Here is a 5,893-nt window from a genome sequence, read left to right as displayed (position 1 = left end):
TGTTTTTAACAGTATATCTGCAACCAGATCAATATATTCTGCTCCTTTAGCCATTGTATGTATTTGCTTATGCAGCTCGCAAAAGATACAATGTGCTAGCTGTGGCCAGTATGTGCAAATCACTCGCGGCTATGAATCAGAATCGGCCTTTAATAGTCCCAAATGGGGAATTTACAGTCCACAGCAGTAATTTGAAAGGAGGCGGGGTGAAAAGATAAAAAAAAACAAAGTATTCTAAGCATAAGAGAAATGTCAGAGGACTGAAATGTATAACTGTGCAAACATGTTTCATAAAGAGCCTTACATAGTGCTGTTTACTAGCCAATCCTAATTTGCGAAAACTGACGTGTCCAGCGCCGTTGTGCAGGCCTTGGGTTGTCAAGTGGAACTCTAACTGGTTGAAGAAACACTTTCATCGACATAGATTTTTATGCTCCAGGGCCTGCAGAACTGATGGTGAAGGTGCCCAGGTAGATTTCTGATACTGCTAACAAATGTTGGCTCAAATCTGATTGGTTAAATGTTTAAGTACGAAAACACACATCTGGAAGCAGCACAAACGGGGAAAAGTAATGAAAGGAAGCCAAAAGACAATTTGTAATTATTTCATAAGAATTCATGGACAAAATACAATTCACATTAGTCTGTGATTCAGATATTTTTAGGCCAGCAGTGAAGGCCTTGCAGGCTGATTATGCCCTGTAATCCACACACAAAAGATCAAAATATTCAAATGAACATCATACATACAGAATAGGGCGGCCCGGTAGTCGAGTGGTTAGCACACCGGCTTCACAGTGCAGAGGTCGCCGGTTCGCATCCCGGTCCGGCCTCCCTGTGTGGAGTTTGCATGTTCTCCCCGGACCCGCGTGGGTTTTCTCCGGGTCCTCCGGCTTCCTCCCACACTCCAAAAACATGCATGGCAGGCAGATTGAACACTCCAAATTGTCCCTAGGTGTGAGTGTGAGAGTGACTGTTGTACGTCTTTGTGTGCCCTGCGATTGGCTGGCAACCAATTCAGGGTGTCCCCCGCCTCGTGCCCGAAGAAAGCTGAGATAGGCTCCAGCAACCCCCGCGACCCAAATGAGGAATAAGCGGTACGGATAATGAGATGAGATGAGATGAGAGATACAGAATAAAATCGCCGCAATTTCCTCTGGCAAAGAATTGTTGGTCTTCGCGAAGTCTAGTGAACAGCAAAAAAAGCTCCAATTTGTCCTCATCAAGTCACTGTAGTCAATGTTGAGTTCAGTCAATAGTGAGACAGCCGACTGGGGAGTGTAGCGACTTTTCATTCTATTTGGAAGTGCAGTTAATCCTTCTCTCAAGGCATAAGGCCAAGTGCAGGAGTAGTTCCACCAGACCTTGTGCTTTTTTTCTCTCACATGATCTGTTTTGCATGATGAAGCTTCATTCATGAACGTTGCTAGGTTAGAATATTACAAGCTAATATTAGTGTTAACAGTGACCTTTAATCTTTTAACAATTTTTTGAACGGAATTAAATATTTACCTTTTGTGCAACATTTTAACGTAACAATTGGCCGTTCGTTGTGAGAGGAATGACCAAAAACCCGGCAAGTAATTTACGGATAATTTGATCTAATATAGAATTATGGGTCTCATTTCCCTGACACAGAAAATATTCGTGTCCCCCCCCCCCCAAAAAAAAAAAAAAAAAAAAAAAAAATGCAAAAGGCGACGACTGAGAATGAGACGTTCAGATTTAAATGTGTACCACATGCATATTCAAATTTGGCCCGCACAAAGAAAGCAGTTCCCCATTTGATCCTTCCTGGGATCTGGTTTCACGTCTCTGTTCCCAAAGTATTTCCCGACCTCCAGGTGGGATGGAAGGTAGATCAAAAGTTGCGTCCTGCCGAGTGAGTGTTTGGTCACTTCCTTTCATCTGCGTTGTCCAGCGTTTGGCCATGTTGTCGTTTGCCACTTCCTTTGTGTCTGCCAGCCGGCTCCCCTTGGATCTCCTGGCACCTGAAACGTATGTCTACAACCAAACATTGTTCTGTCATCTATATTTTACAAGCAAAGCAATAGTTATACTGATTAAACGTAATATTTTAATATTTATCTTGAGCAATGTTTAATATGGCTAAATAAATGTATCTACAGTATTTCCTTCATCGTCAACTGTCACTCAATTTCAACGTGGGTTCTGGACCTGTGCAAACTGCCTTTGAGCTCTGCAGTCTGTGATTCCTTACCGTTCATGATGCCGCTCTAATACTGACAATAAGACCTCTGTCGACCTGGCAGTCCACACTATACTTGCTGGTCACACATCCTTTCGTTTGTGGTCAATGACGCAAGGTCTATATCGACTTTATACACTGGAAAATACCCTACTTATTTCTAACGCCTTACGTGTCAGCATAACATTGAAAACATCTTTCAGATTTAAGTATGATGGCAGAGAGCAGAAGAAGAATATAAATGCTGAACAAGAAAGGACCAAGTACTGATCCCTCTGGGACTTCTCATGTTACATCAATAAATCAATCTCATATTTTTAACTCATTTACTGCCATTCACGCATTTATTTGGGAATTGAAAATATGACGTAGAGTGCTATTCCCGAATTGGTTCGGGTTTTGTTTTTTTTCCTTTATTGGGTGCCGATAAAGTGCTGATCAGACCTCTGGCAGCGTTTTTCCCTTCCACTAGGGGGCATCATTTCCCCCTTTTTCATGTTAGTGCTTTGTTCCAGCTTCAGCTGTTGTTAAAGCCCTATATAACCCAATATGTATGTATTGCATTGCAGCCGCCCTCATTTCAAGCTAATCTAACTCCAAACTCAAATAACTTGGGAATTAACTCTTTTAGTGTGGTGAAAGAAGAGTGTCTCAGGTTTCTTGCGCTGCATTGAATGTCCTAAAACTCAATATTCTGTGGGTCCTGCAGTCTGAGCGACGATGACAAAAACCCTGGCCCAGCGCCAGGGTTTTTGGACACATTTTTGCACATCGTCTGGCAGTGAATGAGTTAATAATCATGACCGGTATAATGATAACTGTGAAATCAACAATAGGTAAAACAAAATCAGACACATCAACGCTCATCTGCAGCACCAGTGATGATCAGAATCAGAACACCTTTAATTGTCCCGCAATGGGGAAATTTTCAGTCCACAGCAGTAATTTGAAATGGGATGTGGTGTTGGGGGGGGGTGAAAGGATAAAAAACAAGATATTGTAAGCACAATAAAAAATGTCAGAAGACTGAGGTGTGTATTGTAACTGTGCAAGAGTGTTTCATAAAAAAAAACTGTACACACTGCAAGTAAAAAAGAAAACGCATATTTATATGTAGCTGTAAAATCCGACTACATTTTTGCCTCTTGGCGAGACTGCAGTGCCCTTTTTCCTGCAGTGTATTTATGCCTTCATCTCTCTCTCTCTCTCTCTCTCTCTCTCTCTCTCTCTCTCTCTCTCTCTCTCTCTCTCTCTCTCTCTCTCTCTCTCTCTCTCTCTCTCTCTCTCTCTCTCTCGCTCCTCGCTCTCTGTCTTTCTCTCTCTCTCTCTCTCTCTCTCTCTCTCTCTCTCTCTCTCTCTCTCTCTCTCTCTCTCTCTCTCTCTCTCTCTCTCTCTCTCTCTCTCTCTCTCTCTCTCTCTCTCTCTCTGTGTTCCTTTCCAAGTCAGACGGCGTTGACGATGCATTCATTAGCTGGAGAGAGAGAGAGCGTGTTTGTGTGTGTGCGTGTTTGTGTGCGTGCGTGTTTGTGTGCGTGAGATATTTAATTGACACCCACAGGGAACATTCGACATGCTTCCAAATGCTCTTCCTCTCTGTTGCGTGCGTAATCCAGGTAAAAAAAAAATATCATGTTGATCCGTGTGTGCAGATAACACAAACAACTCAACTGGGGCTCTCATGCGCATGATGTTTTTATTGATTTATTTGTCTTTCTTTTTTTTTTTGGTCTACAGAAAGTACAGTTGATATGAGTGTTTTACCGGCATAATAATAATAATAATAATAATAATAATACATTTCATTTACACATGCCTGTCAAAACTCAAGGTCTTTTTAAAGTCACTGGATATTTTTTTCTGCAGGTGAGCAGCGGCTGCCACATGCCCCAACGTTCACTCAACCCGGAAGTAAAATAAGTTTAAAAAAAAACTAAATAACAAATAATATATGTGACGGGCGTCACAACAGTGACTGTCTTCATCTCCACGATGCTGCCGTATTAATGAAGACGAGACGCGTGGATGTGTCTTTTCATTTCCTTTATTTCTGCAACACAGTATGGCAGAAGGGATGGGTGAAGTCGCATGGGTTTCGTCTTGTGATTAACCTGAATCTCCTCGAGATTGTTCTCAAATGCAAAACATTGTAGATAACAAAACAGAATTAACAACGTGTGATCGTATAGTGGTTATTTACAGAAAAAGAGAATACAGCACAAGTTCACTGTTATTTACAAGATGTCCCTGAACGCATCATGGGCGGAGACTCGGCAGAACACGCGGTGCGCTTGTAATGGCTGGCGCACAGTTCAACCAGCCACGGACACTCACGGGCAAATGAAACACGACACAAGAAACTAAATATTGTTCAATAAAAACGAAATGAAACAATTATTACCTGCAACACAGTATGGCAGAAGGGATGGGTGAAGTCGCATGGGTTTCGTCTTGTGATTAACTGCGCAATAGAAAAGCACTATGAAGCACATGCGCTCCAAAGTTCCACTCGACAAAACGTGAAGTAAATAATGACACAAAAAGTAATCTGGACTCGAAATGAATAAGGGAACTAATTAGATAACACTAGACAATACAAAAGGGGAAACAAAATAAGATATTGTCATGAAAATGCGCGTTAATCAAGACCAACAGAAAATTGCGACTCACCCTGAATCTCCTCGAGATTGTTCTGGAAACTATGGGCGGGACATAGTGCCACACTGTGCGCCGTTGCGTCACTTCCTTCATAATTTAATAATCTAAGCGCACAACTCCGTTACATATGTAAATCATGGGTGTCAGGAATATTCTGCAAATAAACCCTTCGAAGGTACTGTTCATCGACTCCAGCCTGTATTTGGATGAGCAAAATCCTCATCAATTGAAGACGCGGAGGAAAGAAGGCAACTCTCCTCCAACAAATAGTGACCCCGACGTGATATCGTATACCTCTCTTCCACAACATCTTTACAGTGCGACAAATGCGGCGATGTTTTGCGCATGTTTACTGGCGAAAAGTGCGGTAAGTGGTGTAGTCTCTCTTGCTCTCCTTTCTGATATTTTGTTCCATCTTGAAGTGTTACGCATACAATATTCTCTTTGTCGGGATCATCGTCCATGCGCTGCATAATGAAGACCTTTAATAGATTGTCTCACACAGGCAGTTCTCATCTGCCTGTGTGTTTATGCATTCATACACAATTCTGGCTCATTATAGTCTCAAGGATACACTAATGACTGCAGTGTGTTGATCTTGCCTGGAAGGCATGATGGCGTCACCAAGTATGTATTATTTTTGTAAATGTTAGCTTCACATTTGCTGTCGTCACTCAATTTTATTGCCATTTTATTGCCTCGACTTCATTGAGCTGTTGAATATTCTCCATCTTTAGTGCCAAATGCACAAATGTGTCAACAGAAATGTCATAAGCACTCAGAATATGTTTTTTCATTCTTTCAAATCCGGTTTTTCCAGCTTGGAGTTTGAAGTTTTTCAATGCATCATTATTGATCATCGTTTACTGTGTTTTGTACGGAAATTTATTTCTAAATTATAGGTTCATTGACATCAAAAACATTCCCAAAAGAAAGAAAAAGGGGGGAAAAATATCTTTTCTATCCACAAAACATACAGGCACAAAAATCGAGACATGTAAATGGACTTTCTAAATGGGGAACAGAAGT

The 5,893-nt window shown here is 41.5% G+C and overlaps 1 long non-coding RNA gene across 1 annotated transcript; it reads right to left on the bottom strand.

Moving 5' to 3' along the window:
* Nucleotides 1-4,234: 4,234 nt before the first annotated feature.
* LOC148902502 (uncharacterized) lies at nt 4,235-4,998 on the bottom strand. The gene is made up of 2 exons (XR_016118039.1): nt 4,608-4,998; nt 4,235-4,338 (listed from the first exon to the last, which is right to left on the bottom strand). It is a non-coding gene; the product is annotated as an uncharacterized LOC148902502 (long non-coding RNA).
* Nucleotides 4,999-5,893: the final 895 nt, after the last annotated feature.

This window comes from Hippocampus bargibanti, linkage group LG02, assembly GCF_051943395.1.
Source record: "Hippocampus bargibanti isolate YZ-2025 linkage group LG02, ASM5194339v1, whole genome shotgun sequence".
Taxonomy (NCBI): Eukaryota; Metazoa; Chordata; class Actinopteri; order Syngnathiformes; family Syngnathidae; genus Hippocampus; species Hippocampus bargibanti.
This window is presented reverse-complemented; position numbering and strand designations above follow the sequence as displayed.